Source organism: Zonotrichia albicollis, chromosome 2, assembly GCF_047830755.1.
Source record: "Zonotrichia albicollis isolate bZonAlb1 chromosome 2, bZonAlb1.hap1, whole genome shotgun sequence".
Lineage (NCBI taxonomy): Eukaryota > Metazoa > Chordata > Aves > Passeriformes > Passerellidae > Zonotrichia > Zonotrichia albicollis.
The window spans coordinates 101,540,590-101,566,197 of record NC_133820.1 but is presented as its reverse complement, the minus strand read 5'-3'; the positions used below and the strand labels follow the sequence as shown (position 1 = coordinate 101,566,197).

At 44.5% G+C, this 25,608-nt stretch overlaps 1 protein-coding gene and 1 long non-coding RNA gene across 4 annotated transcripts in view; one reads left to right on the top strand and one right to left on the bottom strand.

Annotated features, from left to right (window-relative positions):
* Positions 1 to 25,608, bottom strand: part of LOC141728252 (uncharacterized) — a 59,467-nt gene that overhangs the window by 24,239 nt on the left and 9,620 nt on the right. The window lies entirely within an intron of this gene.
* The window catches only part of FHL2 (four and a half LIM domains 2), a 38,278-nt gene continuing 35,259 nt past the window's right edge, over positions 22,590 to 25,608 (top strand). For 2 of the 3 annotated variants that reach the window (XM_026794041.2, XM_005487970.4), the window contains exon 1: positions 22,590 to 22,752. The gene's annotated coding sequence lies outside the window, so the exon portion shown is untranslated. The remainder of the gene's footprint in view (positions 22,753 to 25,608) is intronic. The other variant, XM_074535874.1, reaches the window with a different exon arrangement.

Sequence of the window (25,608 nt, the reverse complement as noted above, 5' to 3'; positions counted from 1 at the left end):
ACCTTCACTGTTCTGGACTCATTCTTTTGCTTCACATTTAGCATCCAGAGGTCTTGACTTTTTGACTCTTTGTAGGGCTTCTAAGGACTCAACCACAACAACATAGCTGTTCTTGTGGTCTTGATAGCCAGCTGTGCAGAAACCATGATGCCAAGCAGAATAATAATCTGGGTCCAAAATGGCTCACTTCCCTAAACTGAACTTGTCAGGATGTGAAAGGGGATAGCAATCCACTGATACCAGAAGTCCTGAAAGGCACAAAGCTGCTTCACAGCTTAATGCAGCCCTCTCATTGTTGATGCATGAAAGCATGAGATATTGAAGGAACAAATGAGGAGTACTGGAATTCATAAATTAGCTAACACAGAAATTTTTAAAGTGATAAACAATGTTCATTTATAGAGGTAGAGGCATCTCTCAATAATCAGATCATAACACTCCATAGTAATTCTGTGTTTGTATTTGTTTAAAAAATATCTCCTGTTATATGCCCCTGTTAAAATGATGAGGGAAAGAGGAAAGACTGCATTTTTTTCTTTGGTATTCTTTGTTGTCACAGTCTTCATGGTGAGCATTTTTGCATGTGAATTGTTGTCTCTGTATAAGTTTATTATTGAATGTATAAGTTTATTGTTGCTGTTTATTTTTCCTATCTCATTGCTGTTTCCAGTTAATTGTTCTTACCTCAGGCTGTTGTCTTCAACTTTTGTGCCTCCAATTCTCAATTCCATCCCACCACAGTGGGAAGCAGGAGGGGAAGTGGGACCAAGAGAGAGCAGTTGTTTGAGAGAATCTTGGTGGGGGTACTGATTTGGGAAGTACCATTCCCAAACCATGGCACTGAACAAGCAGTCTCCCAAACTGTGCTCAAAATAGTACTACTCCCCATGCACAAACTGGTTCCAATACTTTATGTCCCTTAATCATGAGACTGAACTCTTCTTGTTACTTGAGTCTCTCTGGCAGATTTCATGCCCTCTTGTAAAGAGAAAAAACGTGAAGTAAAGATCGTTTTACGCCCCAAATGTAGCAGAAGGCTTCTGTTAAGCTGTCCTGTTTATTTGATTGATTTCTCTGCCTTCCCACACACAAATAATGCTGCTCTATAGTGGAAGTTGTGGGCTCTCTGTGGTGTTAGACAAGATCTTTTTGTGGAAAAACCCACAGATATGCACCATGCTCTCTGGCCACCTCTGTTAACCCCTGTACAGGTTTTTCTCACAATCTCTTGGAAGTAGATGGTTGGAAATACAGAGACTTAGCCTGAAACCTTCTGACCATGACAGCTTCCAGTGGTGGAGGAACTTTCTGTGATACCACAGATTTTCTTTCTGTGGTTACTCCAGCTAGAAGATACTCTGCCAACCTTCCCACTTTCCCGAGCAGTTTCCAATGTCACATTCCCACTTTACTTGCGCTACTACATTTTTTGGGGGGGAAGCACATGCTGAACCAAGCAGGGGAACAAGCTGGATTACATTATGGTTTTTTAAAGAGCATTTTGAGGCTGCTCAGCTGTCTCAGTGCAGAGCCAGGCAGAGCTGTGCACTGTAGGAGGATACAATATAAGAATATAAAGGAAGTATATATATATATATTAAGTCATGCCCACAGCTGAAGGGGTGCTAGAGCTCCTGCTGGGGTTATAGCTTCACTCTGGAGAGCCACCTGCCTCTGGCCTGAAAGGAAAAGAGCTTTGACTGAATGTTGACAACTCAGTGGTTCTCTCCCAGATTCATCTTTCAGACCACCCTAAACTTTTACCTGAGAGTCCTCAGGCTGAGTGTCAATAGCTCAAGGACAGCAAATGCCCGAGTTCTGCTGGGCAGTGGCTTCCAAATTATGAAACTGTTTTCCCTGGAACCAATTAGGTGCCTAAGACCCTGGGTCAGAAAAATATTTAAATGTGTGGAATGCCCATTGGCTGAATCATATCATAAGTATGCACAGTTCTTAGTGCTGAGAACAGGTTTTTGTCTCTTCCTGGGACTGTTGGATCATGGGCTCAAAATCCAAGGTAGGGAGCTGATCCCAGAGGGGCAGTGGGATAGATAAGGATCCAGGTACTAAAAATAAAGTGGACTCCTTGACCTGCAGATAGAAAACATTTCCTCCCACTCACTTGGTACTGCTTTGTTGCTGGGTGAGCCTTATGTGGGGAAAGAGGCCACCACTGTCTGCAGGGACAGCAGTGAGAAGGATGCAGAAGGAGGGCATCCTTGCAGAGAGCCATGGCTGCCAGTCTGGTGAGTGTGTGGCATTGTTTTCCCATTAAATCCCTATTAACTCAGTTTTAAAGGATGAGCCCAGGCAAGCTTGTGTTGTAGAGACACTCCTTGAGACATCTCAGGTAAGCTGTATGCTTTATAAATTCTGCTTTTAGTATCTTTTTGTAAATTCTCCTAACTTAGCAAATAAATCACATTATTTAATGAGATTTGTTCAAACTAGATAATGCTTGGAAAATCAGGTTTTGATTATTATTTTTCCTCTGTACTTCAAATGATACCTGGGCTATTAATGGCAACATGGAAGTTCCTGCATAATGCAGTTTAAGCTGGGTGCTTTAAACCATTGAAACATAGAGGATCATATTCACCTTTATACAAAGGCACAAAAGTGTTAGGAAATAATATTTAAATCCTTTTTCAGACCTAAACATTTTCATTAAAATTATTATAGTAAGTGTCTAAGCCAAACTAATCTTGCAAAAAATGCTTTAGTGTATTCAGTACAGAGTATTTACATGGTAACAGATAAAGTGAATGCATCATTTTGCTAGCTATTAAAAATACTTAATAATTCCAGCTGGAGCACTCAGCTGTAAGAGCTCTTTTCCATTTCAGTGAACTTTATGCTGTGGAGAGGAAAGAAATGATTTCTCCACATGGCTGAGCATCAGGTTTCTTTGAGCATGGAAGCAGGCTTGTAAAGGGTAGGTGTTTATGCTTGCTTGTTTCCATCGGGAGTGTTCTCTGACATGCAAATGACCTGCCAGCCGCTAGCAGGCTTTAAGCAGATCTCCTTTAAAACCTCCTGCTGCAATCCCATGTCAGCTCAGAGCAGCATGTGCATGGATTAACTCTGCTTTAGCAGGCAGAGCTGTAGTTTCTTTAGTGATGTGCTGCCACAGCTGGGTCAAAAGCACTGAGTGGCAAAAGGGGAAAACTCCAAGTTATTTGTGGATCATAGGCTCTCTTGTCCTTTTCCCTCTCTGAATCCAGCTCCACCAGGGATTATTTCCACTTGAAAGTTGACTTGGAGCAACACTTTCCGAAGTAGTCTTTATAGTTTATATCTGGGAAGTTTTGTCTTGTTTTCTTTAGCAGCACTCACTGTCTAAAATAGTGAGGATGTTTAAAAAGTGAGGATGTCCCTGAACTTTCAGGTAAGCTGAATGGTGCTTTGGACTCCGTGGGCCTAAGGTGATTCACTCAGCCAAAACAACAGACACATTTTTTTAAAAAAAGAAATTATTTCAGCCCAGCAGGAAAGGTAGTTTGTGGGTAAGAATGAGCAGCCAAGACCAGGACAGGGCAGTATTTATCTAAGCCATCTGATAATAGCTGAAAGATGCCTGGCAGATGTCATGTTAAAACTGACCAGAGTATAATCTGGAGTGAAGAGAGAGGGAAGAGAGAAAAGCCAGAAGGAAGAGCAGGAGGGAGAAGATTTGTACCCATCTGGAGTTTCAGCCAGGATGGCTGAGACATTCATTTTTGGGCAGCTACACATGTTCCTGCTTTATGGAGTCTCTGAGGTACAACATGATGTACCTGGGGAGCACAGGGATCCACTCCCAAGTGCCCTACACTCCAGTCACACCTGCACAGCAAATAGCACTCCTGTCGTGTCACCATTCATCTCTGCAACAATGACTGAGTGGATGTTTTGAGGGGCAACATTTCAGCATTTCTGAAAGGAAATCTATCCATGACAGCATTGCATAGTTGAACACCAGCTTCCATAAATAATTAGGAAGGCAAATCTTTGCCTTTTATCTTTGTCACAGTGACTGGAATGCAGCTCACTGCCTTCAGTGATTACAATTCATGCAGCACTAAAACCACAAGGTATGCTTTTTACATGCCTGATGCACACCCCTCCACCCACCAGCATTGCTCATAAATATCCTTTTTTCCCCCCAAAGATGCCAGGACCCACTGGCAAAACCTGGACACTCACCAAGTATTTGCTTGAAATAGCAATCTGTAGTTAAAAAGAGGAATTCTTCACAAAAGACATATCTGACATTTCCAAGGAGTGACTGGTGAACTAAAATATTTGGAAAGTGTCTGTTGTGAACATGATGAAAGAAGGGGTTCAGAATAATATTTTGTAGGCAGGAAGAAGTTTCAGCAAGGATCTTACTCCACTAAAAAGGGAGATGCTGACAGAAGCCAATCTAAACCAGGTGCTATATTTATTGCCATTGTTAGCAGTTTTTATAATAATACCAATAATCACAAAAATAATAATAGCAATAATTAATCAATGTGGGATGGGCTGCCCACAGCAGGGCAGTGAAGGTGTAAGGTGATTGAGAATAAGCTCTAAACCACTCATTGTTTTATGTGTGCATTTGAAACTTTCAAAGTAACTGGTACCAAGAAGAGGAATTTTGGCAATGGCTGCCAGCTTCCATGGAAAAAAAAAATAAATCTTATCTTTACATGTCTCCACTTATGGTGCCACCACTGGTTGCTCTCTCTGAGTACCTACAACACAGCTGGCCAGATGTTCTTCACCCCTTTGGCCTTTACCATTACACAGGGGTTGAGAGGAAAACCTTGCAAGAGTTTTGTTCCAAATCAGGCTGGCACACTGTGGGATCTCAGCACCTCAGGACTGAGGTGCCGAGCCACCGAGACCACCCTTGGGGGGCTCGGGAGTCCTGGAATGTTGCCAGAAGTGTCTGGTGGCTGGACTTTGATCCTACACAGGAGACGACACCTGTATGAGGATAGGAGGATTTCACCGGGGTGAATGGTGAAGGGATTAGTTAATTAGAGGGTGAGACACAGGGTTTAAGATTGCTGTACAGTGGGGGTTTAGAGAAGTAAGATGGAGGAATTGGGGCGTGTCCTCTTCTTCTTCTTCTTCTTCTTCTCCTCCATCTTCTGTGGTGATGGTGGCACTTTGGGATTGGTCATTACTGAAAGTGCACCGGACAATAAGAATAAAAAGGATTGGGGAAAAATGATAAATATTGTACACGTAACTATGGGTATAAAGATAGGTGACTGTCCAGAGGGCAGGACAGAGTGTGCTCATGGCTGGCTGCTGAGCAGACCTCTGTCGGGCCAAAAGAAAATCTTTTAGATAAACAATTAATAAACATAGAGATCGAAAGAAGAACTGAAGCCTCTTCTCGTCCTTTGATACGCGGGCTGCCCCAAGGCCACTCCGGGCCTTTCCAGGCCCTCCAAACAGCCGAAAACCGGACAACTGGCTTCCACTGGGTGAGCTCGAACCACCACAAAACCTTTCGGGGGGGGGCAGCCGCAAAGCCCTGAAGACCAGAAGACCGAAGGGAACAGCTCCGATCTTAGACGAGGTCCCAGGAGAGCACTGATAACTCCTGAGGAGAGAAGCCTGAAAAGAAGGAAAAAAAAGAGAGAAGAGGAGAAAAAAAAAAACGGCCAGGAAAGTCTGCAAAAAACAGCAGTCACTGAGAATTCCATCTCTCAGCTTCTGCCGAAGACAATTCGTAGCAGAACAGCCCGGACCGGAACCAGAAAGGCGCCTTTGGGACCACCTCTCGTGATCTGCTGGACAGAGACTGAGACCTCCGGACTGCCCTGACGATAGATTTGGTAAGAAGGTCCAGAAATAAGAACATGGGGGGCACACTTTCCCAGGAACAACGGGAAATTTTGTCCGTCTTACAAGGCGTGACACAAGCATACACAGAAGGAATTCCAAAGAAAGAATTAAAACAATTATTGCTATGGGCAAGGCTAAACTACCCACTGGCAGAAATGTGCCTGCTATTCGAAGTGGGGTTTTGGCAGGAGATAAACAGACATTTATATTTCTTAGCCACTAAAAAGGATGAGACAGCGTTAAAGCTGTTGTCCCCAGCAAGAATAATGTTAGAAGGTATTTCTATGCAAACGAAATGCCAGGAGAAGCAACAGATGCAGCAGACAGCTGCAGGACCCTCAGAAAGAGGGGGGGAGCGAGGCTCTGCGAAAAAATTAGCTCTGGCCTTAAAAGGCCAGGAGGAAAATGCTCTTGGAGAAAAAGAGCAAGGAATATTATTAAAACACCCGGTCCCAAAACCCAGAAACCCCAGGAAACTCCTAAAGCGTCCTGAAACTCCAGAGAGCATGGAGGACTCAGGATCAGAAGGGGGGAAGCAGGGGGGAGAGAAGAGATCGGGGGGGGCGCTTTCTCGCGGCGCCGCGGCGGCGGAGCAGCGCGGCCAGGCTGCGGCGGAGCAGGCGGGGAGCGCGGGTGAAGAGGTAACGGGAGACACGTGTTCAGGTGCGGCTTTGCTCAGCTCAGGGCCGGGGGCGGCGGCGGTCCCGGCCGGCAGGGATGCAGAAACGCGCGGCGGGCGAAACTCGCAAAAACCCGGGGGGGGAGTCACATACCAGCGCGGGGGCGTCCGACACGGGCAGCGAAATAGGGGAAATTGCGCAATCTCAGAAGGCTGCCATGGTGAGACGCAGGAGGCGCGCGGTTGTGACGTCAGACCCGCAGATTGGCCCGGATCGCGGAGCGCTCCCGGGGGCTGGCGGGAGGCGGGCTGCATGCACCGGTGAGCGGAGGAGCAGACACAGCGTCGGAGGAGGAGGAGACAGAGTCAGGGGCAGACCGAGGCGGGGAAATTTCAGAGGTGGAACAAAAGGGAGAGGGAGAAATTACCTCAGGAGAGACAGGGAGCGGCTCAGAGAGCACGCATGCGCAGAGAATAGAGCGCGGGCGGGGGCGGGCCAGACCCCCGGTGACGTCTCGGGCGAGGAGGGGCCCTCTCCAGACTTGGTGCCTTTGGTTAAAACCCTCGGAGTCCAAGCCTCTTCCCTCCTGGGGAGACGCGTGTGTGTTCTAACCCTATTGTCAGTTTAATCAAAAGCCAGGTAGCCCCGGTCTCAAGCAAGTTTGCAAACAGCGACAATCAGCTGAACGGGAGGCAGTTGTGTTCATGCAGTCGCCCCAGCCAGGGAGGCCGGTGACAGCGCCACCTCGTGGGGGAATGACCGAAGTGCACGACATGCCGGATCGGTTCGGCGGAGCCACAGTGTCATCTCGTAATGAGTCTGCAACTATGCAGCGATTTTCCTCAACAATATATAAGAAGAGACGAATACTCAGACAAAAGTCAGGACTCAGACTGCAAAGGACGACTCAGAAGAGAAATAAGAGGAACGAAAGACTCTGGGGGGTTTTCTCTTTAGGGTCTTGAATGAAAAACATAACAAGGGTTTTGCACAAAAGTGAGGTCATGAGTTTCATGATGCTTATATGCATCATTTTTTCATTCATTGCAATAGGCAATGGGGTAAATTTACCTATTACAGAGAAAACTAACAAAGGATCATGGATTGACCAGCTGGTAGATTTCTTTGACATCTCTCCCATTTGGAGAGGAATTTTAAGGGTAGGGTTTTATGTTTTGATAGTCCTCCTAGTCCTCATAATTGTCGTCCCATGCATCTTTGTATGCCTAAAACGCGCCATGAATCGGATTGTAAAAGAGGTTTTCTTGGGGCAAACAGAAGGGGGAGATGTGGGATCTCAGCACCTCAGGACTGAGGTGCCGAGCCACTGAGACCACCCTTGGGGGGCTCGGGAGTCCTGGAATGTTGCCAGAAGTGTCTGGTGGCTGGACTTTGATCCTACACAGGAGACGACACCTTTATGAGGATAGGAGGACTTCACCGGGGTGAATGGTGAAGGGATTAGTTAATTAGAGGGTGAGACACAGGGTTTAAGATTGCTGTACAGGGGGGGTTTAGAGAAGTAAGATGGAGGAATTGGGGCGTGTCCTCTTCTTCTTCTTCTTCTTCTTCTCCTCCATCTTCTGTGGTGATGGTGGCACTTTGGGATTGGTCATTACTGAAAGTGCACCGGACAATAAGAATAAAAAGGATTGGGGAAAAATGATAAATATTGTACACGTAACTATGGGTATAAAGATAGGTGACTGTCCAGAGGGCAGGACAGAGTGTGCTCATGGCTGGCTGCTGAGCAGACCTCTGTCGGGCCAAAAGAAAATCTTTTAGATAAACAATTAATAAACATAGAGATCGAAAGAAGAACTGAAGCCTCTTCTCGTCCTTTGATACGCGGGCTGCCCCAAGGCCACTCCGGGCCTTTCCAGGCCCTCCAAACAGCCGAAAACCGGACAGCACACCATGGAAATGCACGCAGCAGGGCATTAATGGTGTCTAACCTAACCTGCCCAGGGCACCTGTGCCCCTACTTGAGCTGCCTCTGGCCACCTTCTGGAGGCCTCCACGACTGCAGAAGGACTCATGAAGTTTTATTCATGGATTGAGCTAAAGATCTGAGTCAGGCATGAGCAGAAAGGCTGACACAGTTCAGAAAGGCTGTTGAATAAGAACAAGATAACATTTGGTCAGGACACGTCAGAAATTGTATGTCTGCAGCTGATCTTGCCCGGGGCAGAACATCCAGCTTTGTTTTTATGTGAATCTGTGGTGTTCAGTGAGTCCCATGGTCAGGAGGAGGAAAGCTGGAGGAAATTACTCAGAAACTGAATTTCTCAGGGAGGTGTAACAGCTTAGGGAAAAAAAGATAGCGTTGGGAAAATGTGAAGAGCAGCAGAAATTTAAATTTTGAAACTTGCCTGAGGCATCACTTCTGGTAAAACCAAGTTGATACAGCAAGTAGTGGCTTGATGTGGGGTTATTCTTACTTCTCTGTGATGTTCATTTTCACTAGAAGATGGTGCTAAGTGAGGAGGGGAATGTGTATTTTTTTGCTACAAAATTCAATGCCTTTATGATATGACCCTCATGAGAGGCTTTGCAAACCTTGTCCTTGTGCCTGGCACAAACTGTACTGAGCAGAGCTTATGAAGTCACAGGTAAGTTTTTTGCATTCACCTCAGCTATTTGCAAGCAGAGTTGTTCTAATATCGTAAATGCAGGGCCACCAATGAGGGGAGAGGTGATGAATCTGACTCCATCTTATCAGAAGGCTAATTTATTACTTTATTATACTATATTATAATAAAGAATAGTATACTATACTGAAGAATACAGAAAGGATACTTACTGAATGCTAAAAAGATAATAATGAAAACTCATGATTCTTTCCAAAGTCCCGACACAGCTTGGCCCTGATTGGCCAATGAGTCAAAACAACTCACACCAGAGTCCAATCAGGCAATTACCTGTGGGTAAACCATCTCCAAACATTCCACATGAGCACATCACAGGAGAAGCAAATGAGATAAGAATTGTTTTCCTTTTCTCTGAGGCCTCTCTTACTGCCTTTCAGCATCCCAAGAGAAAAACCCTGGGCAAAGGAATTTTTTCAGAGAATGTGAATGCCACACTCTAGCACAGAGCAATTTGAATGAATTAGACGATTTGAAATGCCTCTCGTCACCTTATCCTCTACTGCTGTCTCTCTGCCTGTGGAACTATTTTTATGGCCAGATCCTTACCTGTCCTCTTTAAAAACCTTGGTGCAAAGGGTCAGATCAGTAGGCACTCAGGTCTGCAGATGTTTATCTGCTTGTGGCATCAGTCAGTGTCTCATCTCTCAGGCTGCCACTGAAATTGTGCTATCTAAGGTTATTTGCTGATTGGAGAATGTAACTTAAAGGTTGGCTGTTTAAAACATGGTTGGCCTGGGCCATATGGGCAGTTTGGTGACTACTCAGAGATTGTGCACAGTTCTGCAGCCGGACCAGAAGCAGAGGGTTACTATTCAGAGACCTACAGTGTTACCAGGTGAAGTGTCTCATATGGAGACAAAATCATTGAAACAGGGCTTTGTGTGAAATTATGCAGTCAAGGACCAGGAGAAGGAACACTCCTGTGATTTGCAGCTCCACTGCCAATAGCAATTTCACTGCTAGAAGGGAGCCAGTCCTGTCCTCCTTTCGGAGAAGAGGTTCATCTACTGTATCAGAGACATTTGCTCATGCACTGAAGAAACAGGAAAGAACTGTTTACTGAGCTCTGATGTTTGGCACCTGGAGAATGTGTGTATTTTCACCTGGAGTATAAGGCAGGATACTCATGCTTTTTACCACTTTGCACTTGGGCCTTGTTTCAGAGACCTTGGAAACTTCTCACTGACTTCAGGAGACTTTGGATCATGTCCAAAAGCTACCCAACAGCCTGGAAGGGCAAAAAGATAAACTGACTCTGCTGGAGAGATCCAGGGAAAGAGTTCAACAGAGATAATTAGGATACTGTGGCATTTAGGGAATTTTTAGGTTTTGTGGTTCTTGTTTGGTTGGATTTTGATTCCCCACAGCAGCTCATAGCCTAATGCCTGGATTATTTTTGCTGTTACACTTCTCTTCCTGTTTTGATTTGTGAGGAGGACAACCCTCAGGGCCTTTGGCTGCAGGGCCCATCAGGCAGCTGAAATGGAGCAGCAGGAGCTCCTGCAGAGAAATGAGGTCCATGACCCGGCTGTCAGCCGGGGCTCCTAAGGGCCAGGGCAAGCAGGCAGCACTGAGGCAGGATGAGGTTGCAGAGCTGTCTCAGCTGTCCCCAGAGCCACGCTGGGCAGATGCTGCCATGAGGGGCAGGAGGGCACCAGCACTGGTGCAGCAGCACCAGACCCCTGAGCCCACAGACTCACAGGGGAGTTACAAACCCATGGCAGCCCTTGGGACTGTCCCAGGAGCTTGTGAGCAAATCCCAGGAAAGGCAGAGCTTTGATTTGTTTTAGTCTGGGCCTGGTCCAAAGTTAGTCTTTTATAATCTGGGTTGCGTTCAAGCTGAACTGAGCTTTGCTTTTCCATTTTTGAGAAAGCCCAAAGAGCAGCCTCCCACTGTGAAAGCCCTATGAGCCAAGCTGCTGATGTGAAACAAGTCTCACATTTGTTTCCTTTCACATCTTTTAGTTTAGAAGCACACAGATGCACTTAATACACACTCTAAAAATAAAATTCTCAGAAGAGTAGGAAAATCAAGACTTTTACTTTTTAATTATTGCCTCTAGCAGCCTGCTTTATGATCTTGCTTTAGAACTGACAACGCACAACTGATCTGCCTTAAAAACAAAAAGGAGTTTTCACACCTTTCTACTTTTAAGATAAAATGCCTTTTAATGGCTTTTCTACTAATTAGCTCCATGACTTCCCAATCTCTTGGTAGAGGCTCTTTTTAATGTATGTCAATATAATCAACAAGGATTACAGTCTTTTATTCAAAGTGTGTTGATAAGGAATAAGCAAACATAGTGGTGCTGCTTTCTCCCCACTAATAGCCACCTTCAGCTGTGTCACTTCAAATATCAGATCTGCTGTGTCACCTGCCTAGGCACTGAGGATGAGGAGAGCACTTGGTAGGGCTGAAGTGGCCTGGGGGATGGAGCAGAAGGTTATTGCTAGAGCCCTGTCACGGAATTCTCTGCTGCTAAAGCACAGTGGAAAGCTCAGTGAAAACCACACAGCTCAATACAGGGGATTGATAAACCTTTCTCAGAGGTGGAGAGTATTGTCCAACTCCCACCACCTCCCTTAGAGCTCTTCTGCTTGAGTGAGGTGAAAATAAACACAATGCTGTAAAGAAAAAAGCCATCTGAGTATAAATTAAAGGATCCAAAGCCTCCCTAGCTGTAGTTAGTCTCTAAGCACCTCTGTGATCTATATAGTAACCCCAGGTTTTGTGCTTTCCCCCTGAGAAATGGCTTTGCTCATGCAGTATCAAGCACTGGCTGGGCTAATATCTTTAGTGGTTATTGAGGGAATACACACAACCTCAATAAGGAGTAACAAATCCTCTAGAACATACCCTTGGAAGCACATTTTAAAATAAACATTTACAGCCTCAGTTCTTCAGCAGTCCACAAGAGGACCAGCCTAATGCCATAGCCTCAGGATATGTCAGCTTGGATAACACTTAATGTCAGCCCCTTCTTACTCTGCAAGCTGTTTGATTATTCCTAGCTAACACAATTACCTGCACTCATATTTTCCATGCAGTCTCAATACAACACTCAGACATTTCAAACTGGTAGTTTAATTAAATTATGGCAATTAGGGTTATTTCAGGTCCAGGAGTATGTGAGGCAAAGATTCTGAGGATAAACAGAGCACTTGTGCTTTCAGGAAAGTGGAGAGATTCTGTTCTGTAAGAATATGAAGCTTTCAGAGGATTGAATTTCATCAGCATTTGAATTCTCTAGAAATCATGCTTCTTTTACACATTTCAAGTTGGACATTCCAAGATGGAATCCATCAAGATTACTTGTGGAAACCTGGTCTTACACATGCAAGCAGAACTGGAGATCCAGCTATTCCTCTGTGCTTAGGAAGTATTTTTGGTTTAGGTATCCTCTGTGGAGCCAGCAGTGCCAAGGCAGCATGCAGCCTGGCTGCTTTTGTGCTGCTCCATGTAACCAGCAATGCACATTTTGTGTGCATGTGTGTGTTTGCCCATCAGGAGCATTGCTCAGCCTCACTATGGGCTGGACCCACGCACACAGAGCTGCAGCAGCCTCACCTGCATCCTAAAGGTCATGAAGTTCAGCCAACTCTAGCACCCTGACCTTGATGGAGATCCTTGCTGAGGCACTTTTCCAGCTTTCCAGAGATAAAGACTGTGTCCCAGGAAGACTTCATTTACAAGCCTCATTAACAACTTTCACAATGTCTCATGCAACTTGTGAAGAAGCATCTGGCTACCTCTGTCTTTTATGTCTCATAGGAGAACAGTCCACCCCTTCACTGAATTGTGGCTTATATGGGAATGGAATGATGGTGTCTTGCCAGTTACACTTAAATCACCCCTACCACCAGACAGGCTTGAAGATAAAGTAAGGAATGAATTTATTCAGGAATCCAAAGATCAGCATTACAATCTCCTTGTTTAGAGGCAGCTGTGCAAAAAGAAAAGCAAACTTAGAGCTGCAGACAGATTATTCTGTTATCTGTTTTATGCTGTTGAAATGCTCTCAGCATGCTTACATACCTTTCAGCTTGAAACTTGTCTTTAAGCAAGACCTGGTCCACAGCATATATTTCATTGAAGGGATGTTTATTAAGGGGTGTGCATGTCCTTGCACACCTCTTTTCTCCCCTGGGCTATTTCACTCCCACACATGCCATTGCCTGAGCTGGGAAGCATTTGTGCCTGCTGGATAGGTGAGTTATTCTGCCCAGACAAAATATCTTGGTGCTTACTTTCATGCATGCTGATTGTAAAGGAGAGCTTCTCCTGAAAGGCAGAGTGAGATTCAGGCCTCCTTGTATTAATTTTTATATAATAAAACACCAGCTAGTACATGTGAATCATCTAAACATCATAGTAGATATAGACATGTAGTTAGTTAGATCTTGACTGTATTGAGACAGGAATTAATGGTAATCTAATTATTTTGGGGTGAAAATGAAATGAACATGCTTGGCATGAACCATGCCCATGCAATACCCCAAGAAGGCATCCTCTTCCTTCAAAGGTGTTGATGTACTGGATGAGAGACTTCTGGAAAACATTAAAACCAAAAGTAATTTATATTCCATATATCCATGTTGTGTTAACACAATTTTAGTTTTCATCTGGTCACCAAAATCCTGGATTCACATTAGCCAATGCATCAAGCAGTCCCTGTGTTTAATTTTCATATGGGACAGTGGTGAAAATCCTCATTTGCAAAGTTTCAAAACTGATCTCTGACGACAAAAGTTTTTGCTTCTCTTGTGAGTACTGTAGATACCCTTGCAATGGTCGCATGAACAAGTGGAATAATCTTGCGTTGCTTGACGTTAACATGATCACATCTCTGTGAAAAATGGTTTTGACTTAGAAAATAACTTTTTTTTTTATTTTTGCACAAGCAATGCTGGCTCGACAATGTTATACAGAATACTTGTCCTCAATATGATCCTGGCATTCCTATTTACAGAGCCACCAAGAAAAAGGAGGGCAATTTGAGCTGCTGACATGTTTGAAAAGGAGCAGAACTGCTCTAGTCACACTGAAAGATGATGGAAGTAATTTTTCATCATGGCAGCAAAGGTCCCACATGAGAAGCCTTTCAGTCATCTAACACAACTGTGCCAGAAAGGATACTTTGAGAGCTGTATTTCTGGGATCACCTGGCCGTTCCCTACCACACTTTCTCCTCATTCTCCTCTTACTCTTCATCTTGCTTCTCCTCGTCATCATCATCAATGTCATCATCAGTATCTGTCAATAGTCGATATCTGTTTTTCTTTAAATTTGATTTCCAGAAGGCAAAGTTGTCTTCCTGACACAAAAGATCAAGACCAGAGCAGGATCAGAGTCAGAGTACTCAGGTCTGGGATCCAGTCTTACTTTAGGGTTTGTTGAAATGATGTGCAGAACTGAATGCTCTAAATGCATTTCAACATGCAAGGCAGAGAAAAAAACTTCTCTTTCTTTCTACATGTTAAACTCTCTTAGTTCTAGACTCTTCAAAGCCAGGAGGTCTTTCTTTTCATATTTCTCTAAATTTGGTGACCATTGAATCTGTTCAGGCCCAAGTTAAATTTCAAATGAGAGGTGATGCCCATGGCTCATGCAGAGACTCAGAAAAACACCTCAATACACTCTAACAAAAGAGCAGATTCTTCCTAAAACACAGAAAGAAGCATTGCTGTCTGCTGAGCAGGAGCCAAGTTTTGCATGATCACAGAACAAAGAGAGCAGTGAACCTCTCATCTCTATCTCTGCAGGGTTCTGTCCAGAATGTTTAATATTTGTGCCCAAGAATTCAATGGCAGATTTGTTTACCGAAGAGTTTTCCAAGAGGTGCTTGGGTTGCGCTCAGCAGCTGCCCTTACTGCCGTGGCTGGGCATACCTGGCGTGTCTGGGTGATTTATGGATTTCAACTGCTCCCTGCAGCCCTCCTGCCTGAGAGACTGGGGCTGCTCCAGCACGGCAAGGAGCCATGAAACAACAGCTGCAACAGATGGGCACAGCTCCTGCCCTGGTTTGGGTGGCCACAGATCCTGCCCTGGTTTGTGTGGCCAGAGATCCTGCCCTGGTTTGGGTGATCTCAGCTCCTGCCCTGGTTTGGGTGGGCACAGCTCCTGCCCTGGTTTGTGTGGCCAGAGATCCTGCCCTGGTTTGGGTGATCTCAGCTCCTGCCCTGGTTTGGGTGGGCACAGCTCCTGCCCTGGTTTGGCACACTCTGCCAAAAGTGACGTGACATTTGTGCAGGGCTGGGTAGGTGAGGAATACCACAAGGACATTTGTCAATGGCAAACAAAGAGTAATCAAGTGTTCTAGGGAAATAAGGTTAAATGGGGAGGTGAGGGGGATGAGGGGAAGGTGAGAAATGACAGATGTTTTGAGGAAACATCGGTTAATCCTTGAGGGGAAAGAAGTGGTGGCAAGGAGGCAACAATTCAAAGGATTACCTTGTAGTTTTCATGGCTTGGGTGGAGAGGAGAGGTTGGAAGACCACACTGCTGATAATGCAGATGTCTGGGGTGGAAGGGAAGCAGGGGAGACATGTGGTATGCCAGCCATAACATGTAAGAGGAAAAGAGGCGGTGGAACATGGAATGAAATGCACAGAAAATTGTGGTAATACTAAGGTGGTCTAGTATTACATTGGACGATGGTTTTCTGAGGTATGCATACAGGTAGCATCAAAAAAAGGTCAGCAAATTCATAGTAAGGATATGTGCAAAAAAAGAATGCAGATTTTGTATGATAAAGACTGTAATCTCACTGTCCTTCAGTCATACTGAATGTAAATGCATCTTTTTAAAGCATAAAAAGAGAGACACTGTGGGGTTTTTTTCCCCAAAAATTTAATATCAGAGAGCTGTTTGTGCACTTTGATCAGTGTGTAAAAATGTTGCTGGTCTTGGCTGAAAAGGCCTATGTAGCAGAGACATGTCATGTTTTTGCTCAGCATGATATGGTTTTGATTTCTGTGCTCCAATAACTTAATAGCTGAACATGTCTGTCAAGTCTTTCAAATTAATGCATGTCCATAGAGCTGATAATTCATCTTTGAATTGTTTTTGAAAATTCTGAGCAGCCCAAATGATGTCAGAAGTAGCTAATGTTTAACTCAGGTGCCATAAAGAGCTGTCTTCCTGGTAAATGTCATGTTCTCTGTTAAATTCAACCATAAAATTAATGGCAGTTATAGAATATGTAACTTTTTCAATCCACCAGTGAAATCACTATGAGCTCTCACAAAAGGCATCACTGAGACAGATGAAGCTTTAATTCAATCATCTTCAGAGGTTTTGATGTCATGGAGGAGAAAATGAGTGACCGAACATAAAGAGTAAAGAAGCATTTGAGCTTTGCTGTAGTCACGTACAGGATCAGGATAAGGGGCAGTGGCAGGTGGCAGGTTGGACATTAATCTGAGCACGTGCATCCAGGCTAATCTGGGCTCTACACTGAAATTCTTCCCATTGTGCTAAATAGCCTCAGAGGTACACGGCAGCCCTAGGCTGCACTTCTTTCAGCAAACTCTGGCAAAGATTGAGTTACCTGTTGGTTATGTGGCCGGGGGAAGGATACATTCTGTAACAACAGCAGCTGCTCTTTGTAAACACAACTTTTTAATATCGCTGTGCTTGTTTTAAATTGCACATGATGGCCTTCAGAAGGCTAACCTGCTACCAGGCTCGCATTAGGGCATTATCAAAAAAGGGGATTACTGCCCTACTCCACAATGTGCAGGCACAATACAAGGCTTAAACAGTTTTGTGCAAGATTTTGGATTTAACATCATTTCCAGCTGCATTAAGCTAGTTTTTATTTGCATGCTGTTTTGGGAAGTGCCTTTGAAGGTAGTAGAATGTCACAGAATTTTACATCTGAAGTCCTACTTTATATAGCCTAAGAACAGCTTATTGGTTGCAATGTAGTAATGGGTGCAGACGGGATGATTGTGAGGTGCTGAAGCATCTCTATTCAAGACCTTGTACCCCTCACTCAGCATGAAACTTGAGTCAGATGTGAGTAAAGAGCTATAGCGCCTAGTCTTGAGAGATTTTGTTGGGAAATGGGCTCCTCACAGAAAGATCCTTTTACTGGCTGTGGAGGTGTGGAAAACTCTGAGTCTGCTGGGGGCTGGGGTTTTTTATCATCCAGTGTATTTTTCAGATCTTGTTCTTGAGCAATGATCTCTCTCACAGTTTCCCCTACAAGTGGGAAACCTGAGCTCTAGGGAGCTTAATTTGATTTTTTTTTCAAAGTGCTTGGCACTTGCACCATCTCTGTCTGACACTGGGACTTGCATTTACTTGCCAGGTTGGATAGCATGGATGTGGGTGTCATGTCCAAGGTCACACCATGAATTAAAGCCAGACCTGGGATTATTGTTATTTATTATGGACAGGCTGGTGATTACACCTATGCTTAAGGCAATCTACAGTTCCTATTACAAAAGTCTGTTTCTGTGTTTGTGCAGGCCAAAATAAAAGTGCTTAGTGTAAAATTTCTGATCTATACAAGCAGCCTCATACTTGGAGGCAGGTGAAGCAGGCTGGACACTTGATTTCTTCATTTTGCTAGTGGCAGCTCCTGACTCCTGCTGCTGGGGTCACAGCACTGTACTTCTCTGAGATAAGAGTTACCTCAGGAGAAAATTCCTCTCTTCTAAAAGAAGTCATGAAAGAATTTTTTGCATATATACTCACTGATGGAGTTAGGTAGAGTGGGGTAAAGGCATTAGTTCAAACAGGCAGGTAAGTGGGCAAAGAGGGCACCAAAATTCAGTGTTATTGGGTTTGCGTACCTGCTTTGAACTCAAGCAATCACTTGGATCCTTTTGTCACTGCAAACCACAAAAGGTTTTATTGTTGTTAAGTGAAGCCTGCTTAGCTTTTTAAGGACTTAACTGTAGTGGATTATGAGGGTAGATTTAGTTTTGGACTGAAGAAGTCTTAGCATGTTCCAAAACCAGCAGCTAAAGCACACTGAACGAGTATTTCAGCCAAAATGGGAAAGGGCAGAGATGGGGCCATGAAACAGCTGCTGAGATCAGTGGCCTTTTGTATGCTGTGATATTTGCTTGGCATATAAGTGAAGGAGTGAAGAAGAAATGATTTCTGCTTTTCCAGCTTTGTTTGTACTCTGAAAATACATCCAGCACTCCCTCTGGCTTAAGAGTCACCACTCAGTTTCTCTTCACTCAGGGCACTTAATTTGTCAGTGCTGTGTGATCAGGTCTGCAAAGTGAGCCCTAAGACATGGGGCCATTAAGTAGGCACAGAAAGGCAGCCTGGGCAATGGGTACATCTCCCTCAGTGTGAGTGGGACACAGGATGGAGAGGGGGAGAAATGGAAAATCTTCCTAGGTTTTCCATGTAAAATTTGGTTTTAGAAATTTTGGAGAGAGTTGGGTGTCTGAATTTTCAAACTCAGGCTCATCTGCATAATTTACTCAAATGTGGCATTTTTTGCTAGGGGAAGAACTCCTGCCTGTGCTCTGACAGCCACCAGGCCCAAGGGGTACAAGCCGTGGAGACTGGGTATGGGACAGAACACACACCTCAAGCACTTGGGATCAGAAACAGCAGGAAATTCACAGAAAGAAAAGAGAAAGAAATGCATCAAGGTCATTAAATATAATTTGCTTCTGTCTCAGAGACTTCCCAACACAAAACCTGTGGGAATTCAAAAAAACTGTTCTGGGATATATATATTCACAAGCACAAATTACTGGCTAGGAGCAAGAAAAGACGCTAGGTCAACTTAATCTCACCCAACAGAGTCAGTCAGCAGCAAGACATAGGCACCTCCAGCCCCCATAGAAAGCACACAGACAACTGGCTTACACCAGATGCCAGCTTTTAATGGCAAAACCTGTGAGAGGTGAACTGCTGATGAGATCATCTGTGAAAAACACACAGGTCATAGGGCTCTGAGTGCTTCAACCTGCTCTCAAGCCTGAGCATATCTTTGCAGCAATGACATCTTGGAGCTTTAGCCCAAAACACAGAGCAGAAGGGGAAATCATGCAGAGAGGAGGCCCTTGGAAATCACCCTGCTTTGCTCTTCACACGCAAGCACCTACATCTCACCTGTGCCCCACAGTCTGGGCACAACAGTGTCAATGAGGACAGCTGCCCACCAGGAGGGAGGTGGGGCTGGGATCCTCCAGGTATTCCCCAGGTGTGGGGAGGCCTGAGTGTGGAGTTTTCTGTGCAGGTGTCTAATTTGGAAGGCACTGGTGTGACCTGTGGCTGTGAAGGGCTAGAAGAAGCCAGCAGGCTGACGTCTTGCTAGCACAGCCAAATCCCCTGCTCATACTAGCAAATGCTAATTCCATCTTTCTCACTGTGAGAACCTGACTTTGAAGGGTTGGCAAAATATTGACTACCAGCACAATGTCCACAGGTGCCCTCTTCCCCTCTGGCTCTGCTGCTGTTTCTGGCAGTCAATATCACATGTACAGAACTCACATTTAAATCCCCCAAATTAGATTAAAGGCTCAACAACATCATAACACCGTTTTAATCACTGTACTACCTACCATGAACACAAATGTCAGAACAGCAAGGACAGATTCCCATAAATATCTGTTAGTAGAGTTCTTTCAGTAAACACACTACCAGTGCAAGCTGGTTAGATTTTGGTTTGTTTAACCTATCCTGAAAATTTATATTCTTCTTGGATGCCCACATTTCTGGCATCTTCTATGACTTGCAGAGAATGGCAGGGCAAATCCAGATTGTGAGGGATTAGTGGTAAAACCTCTAACCTCACAGCAAGGGATAGCCAGTGGCACCTTGGTATGGTTTCCAGGGGAGCTGTGCTTTACAGCTTGCAGCATTTCCTTTCCATTTCTAAAGCACATTTGGACTCAATGAGTTTAAAGGTCTTTTCCAATATAAGTGATTCTGTGATTGTAAAGCAGCTCTTATTGTACGTACACATCTTATTGCCTTGGAGTAGGGAACTGGTTGAAATTCTTTCTTTGCTTCCTGCCTGTGCCTCAGTCATGGAAGCAGCAGGGCTGGTCCTGGGCTACAGCCCCGTGGAAATGACAAGGGGATCTGTGCCAAGCAAAGCCACCACTGCTGTGGGGTAGAGAGCCTCAGCCCCCATCCCTTTTCATAAAGGCCATGTCTCTGCTTCAGACAGCATCCACAGGAATACCTCTCCTGTGAGCCTGCCACCCTTCTGTGCCTTGGAAATGCTGGTTCCCAAAGTGTGGAGGCATTCCCCTCCCTGCCTGTCTGAAGGAAGCCCTTACCTGCTGCCAGGAGCACAGGATCAAGGCCTGACACAATGATGATGATTTAGCTTTCTGGCAGCATCCTTTTTCAAGGAGTCCTTTCCCTGCTGAGGGTCCTCGAGAGTAAAGCGACAGCCAAAATGAAACTGGGACAGTTTAACCAGCAGGACAATGTAGGATAACCAGATTTAGAGAACATTTGCTCTTATCAGAGAGAAAAGCAGTAAAGTTTGCACTAGCAGATCTGTAGTCCACCTTCTCAAGTTTTTAGATTAAGTGTTCTGAAAGGCAACATTTACCCTAAGCTGTCCTTGGTTGCTGGATGTGAATACCAGATCCAAAAAATATTCTCCAGTCAGACTGACACCTGGGGATTAGAGATGTCATTAGTGCCCAGAACGACCTGGACTGGGGCAGGGGACAGCCATCATTTACCCAGGTTGTTTCTTCAACATCAGCCACACCTTTGAATCATGCAAACAAAAAAATTGGCTAACATAAAAAGGTTGAGGCTTTCCAGAGCTGTCAAAACATATGTCTTAGCTTTCCCCTTTTTGATGCTTAAACAGCTTTTCATAACTGTTTATTGTTCTGGGAAATGTGAAACGGCTGTTTACATGGTAGCTAAAGAAATATGAGGCAAAAGGCCACTAGACCTAGGATGAACAGTACTTTCCCCAGGAATTCTGTGGTATATTTCTCTTATCTCCCTAACCCAAGTCTCTAGGCCGTGGTCCTCACCCATGGTGCTTGGAAGCTAGGCATTTCTGCAGGGATAAAAAGAGATGTGTGAAAGTCATTTTCTGCCAGAGGCTTGAGTCAGGCTTTCAAATCATGTTGCTTGGCAGAGGGTGAGGACATGCTGTTGCGAGCTTTTTAATGGTAGGATGAATGCCTCAGATGCCCACTTCTCATTGGTTTGGAGTTAAAACCATAAAACTTGACTGGGCTCCATGTCAAGCCATAAATCAGTTTGTCATGCCAAAAAGCCTGGCACACAGTTAATGTCAGCATCCAGCCTCTGCAGCTTGACCTACACTTGTCCAAACTGCTCAGAGACAAGCTGGGAGGTGACACTCTCTCCTAAGGACTATTGCTCAATCAGGGCTCTGAAGGAAAGAGAGAGAAGAAGATGAAGGGAATGAAGTGTTCTTCAGGACTGTGGAAGTAATAAATAAATCAGCTAAAGGAGCTAAATCCCTCATCAAGTATTGCTGCTTCAGCCAGGGGGAGGAACAACCTGCAACCTCAGTTCAACAGCGCAGCACTTCTTCAAATGCATATGTTACTGTAGAGAGTCTTTTGCCTGCACAAAGAGTCTGCCTGATGTTATTTCCTTGTTATTTCTTCACCACACCATCTTACAGAGAGGTTTTAATTTTCCTCCTCTTAAAATAATTCAACTTTGTACCAAGCACCATGTCTCTGCTACACCCTTCTCTGTAGAAGTACATTGAAATGCAGAGATGGATCCACTATTGGCAAGGAGGTAAGCAGGCTGTAACCCCACCTCTACACTGAGCCTTGCTTGGACAGATTTTCCTCCCCAGCCAGCAAGATTGTCCCCATGGGAGCTACTAGAAGACCTTTTTCCCATCTCAAATATCTTGCTCTTTTTTTTTGTTTGTTTGGTTTTTTTTTAATGTACCAGTGTTCCCTTCACCCAGCACCACACTTACCTTGCAGCAGGAAAGGTACAACAAGCCCTGAGCAGCAAGTTCACCCCTGAGCTACAGTCCTGCTGCCAGCACAGACTTACTTTGTGATCTCAGGCTCATCTCTAAAGCTGCTGTCTTTTGTAGTGAGGTGGCACTACAGCTTCCTGCACGAGGAGGTGCAGGGCAAAAACAAGGCAGGACACAAGATACAAACTACCCTGCAACAGGGTTGCACACCTGGGGTGGACAGACAGTCAGATGAAGGAGTGCTGGAGTTTGTGACATCCACAGAGCAGTCAGCACTTCTTAAGGTGTTTCTGTCAATCCCAAAGGCCTGACAAATAATCTGATTGATAAATTAGAGTTGCTCATATCTCAGACAAAATACTGAGCCCTGAAATAGCACCATCTCCTCGGGGTGCCTTGCAGCACCTCCTGAAGGCACTCCCAAATGCAGCAAAGTGATGGGCTGTCACTGCTCAAGAGCACAACAGCCCTTGCCATCAGGGCCCCCATGCAGCTCTAGCTGTGATGCCTTAAAAGGCTGGTGAGCACAGAGATGCTGCAGTCCTTATCTCCTGCCCATGGCTGCTGCTTTGGAGATTTATATTTATAGCTTACTCGCAGCACAGATGCCCAACTGTCTAATTACGAAACATACAGTTTGGGCAATCCAATAAAGAGGCAAGGCTGCCCTGTCCTCTCTCCTTCACAGACTCATGAGCAGAGGCAGCACTGGGCTGCAGCAAGGTAAGATAGTGCCTTGTTTTGGTTTTCACTGTCTTTTGAGCCCTTTTCTCCTTTCCACCTGTAATTTTCCATCACTTCTTGCTCAGGGCTCTGTGTTGACCTCTTGAGGGGAGCACTGCTCTCTCAGGGGAAGAGGGGGCTATGAGATGTTTGTTCCTCTCTTGCTGCGAGGGCACACACAGAGAGTCTCTCTTTGTGTTCCCAGCCTGCTGTTAGGAACCAGGTGCTAACCAACAGCTGCTCTTTAGTTTCTTCTCTAATAATACACTGTCATGTTTTCATGTTCTCAAGGAACACAACCATATCTAACTATAGACACTTCCCTGATTTGTATAGCAAACTGAATTGCTTCAGGCAGAAAGCTTTTCATTAGTTTTTGGAGGCTTTTCCCCCTCTATCAGCATTTTCTTCTTTATATTGCATGTTTGGAAAATGAATAGATAGTGGGGGGGAAAAAGTGGCCAGGCAGAAGGAACATTTTACTTCTTTTTCCCCTTTCAGACCATTTTCTAGTGGCCATGAAAGAAAAAAAGGAAAATCGCAGGAGATGCTTGCTGATTTCATGTTTTAAACAATTACTTGCTATGGATTACAGCAGCTGAGGGAAAAGGAAAAAGAAAGCAAAACACTGAATCATAACTGTGTGTCAAAGAGGAATTCATCAAAACTAGCCTGTAAAATAGCAGTAGCAATAACTGCCAAATGCCAATTATCAGGATATTGTTGTATTAAATTACTTATAACCTCATCTCATGAGAGCATTAATTTTTGAATGAAGCCAATAAAAGAACGCCTCTTAGGAAAAATAAGATTATTTGTGCATGTGCATACATTTGTTTGGATGCATTTACAGATACATTTTTATTATAAATATTTTTATAACCAAAAGCTTTTAAATCCAAGGATCACAAAATATGACACAAAGGTAAGAAATAATAATTTACTTTCAGCCTAAAAGCTAAAGCTATCACACATTGCACTAGAGTTTGTTTACTATTCTGTTATTCAAGAAGTTAAATGAAAGAATGGTTTTTTTCAGATGTTGAGTGCTTCATGGGCTTTGACAGGATCTCAGGTCCCTGGTACCCTGAGGAGCAGGACTGCTTAGGCCTGACCCAAAGCCAGGGCTTGTAGGAAAGCACAGCCCACTTCAAAGTGCTTGGGGCTGAGGTCAGATCCTAGGTGAGGATTTCAAAGGCAGGAGGTCAGATGATTACTTGGCCTAAAGCTGCTGTACATGCACTGACTGAAGATGAGAGGTGGTGTTCACATTGGTGCAGCACTTTGGTCCGGTCCCAGGGCTGTCCTGGGGGAAATGCAGCCCTGGGGCTGTGCCCAGGCCATTACACACCTATGGCCTCTGAGATCAAGTGAATACATCCAAACACAACCTAGGGATAGGATTTGCTCTTAGGCCTTGCCCAGGAGGGAGAGCCCTATGTGTCTGGTCAGCAGACCAGTGCAGGCAAGTGAATCTCAGTGCCTGGAAGAACCCTGGTGTCCTATTTGATTTATGAGTAAATCATACATGCCCCCACATATCCAACCTCACCTGTGACAGGTACTCACTGCCATGGTTGATGTCCTCAGGTAATGTCATGTCTGGCATAGCTTTCCAGGTTGTGCTGGTGTGGGCTGTGACAGTCAGTGTAGATAGTGCTGAGACAACAGGCTTAGGGAGAAGTTTTCTCTAACTTTCATGTCAAGAACGGCACATAACTTAAGTGGAAGAATAAAATAATGTTAAATACCAAATTACCTTCACATGCACTTTTCTTGGAGCTTACTCTCCCCATGTTGATGCCTTGGAAGGCTCCAGACACTGCAGTCAGCACCTCACATGTTTCCCTGTTCCCAGCCATAACCATCTGCCCATGGTCTGGTCAGATCTGCACAGAGCTCCATCTTCTGCTCCCCAGCACTGCTGAGATGAGTTTTCTGTTACCTGGAACCCAAAGGCAGCATGTCCCACCAGAGATTGCAGTGTTTTAGAGGGACACCAGTGGGACATGGCAGCTGCCTTTGCTCATGTGGTTACTGCAAGATCTTACTATTAAGCTAAACAGATGTGCTTCCACATTAAATTGTGCAGTGAAGAAATTGTGTACAAAACTGATATTTTTTAATAGAGTAGTCTCACTTCTCACATGCTAGAAATTTTCTCATGTCCTCAAATTCTTTGCCTATCTTCTTAGCCTCAGGCTAAAACAATAAAAATGAGAAAATTGTCCTGTCTGAGCACTTAGTGTTGCCACTGGTGTATTGACAGCGTTCCCTTTCAAAAACAAGAAGCAGAAGCAGCATTCCAATCATGTACAGCAAAGCATTAGCTTTTTAAAAAAACTGTGTTGGCCAAAAGTCTTTAGCTAGAACAAAATACAGGAACATGCATACTAATGCTGTGATCTTTCACAGGATTTGAATTTGAAAGTGAAATTAAACAAAAAGACCCAAAGCCGGTTTCCAAAGTGAAGCCATTCTAAAGGCAATCTCCAACAATAATACTTTATTCTTACCTAGCATTTAAAAATCTGATTAATGGATGAATAACTTTACTTTTTCCCTTGCAAACAGCAAGCCATCAGAACAAGGCAGATCTTTGACTGCAGCTGGCAAGAGGCTGTGAGGGGGCAGCCTCATTCAAACACTTCTTTAATACAGAAAATGTAAAAGGCTATTTTACAAAGAAGAAAACCAGAGAAGGAAGTGGATTTGAATACTGACTTAGGGGTGAAATCTTGGCCCCACAGATATCAATGAGAGTTCTCTCAGATGCATCCACAGATTATTTGAACACCCAGATCTCTTTTTTCTTTTCATTCTGATTTTAAGAGTACCTAACTTGTGTACAAAATT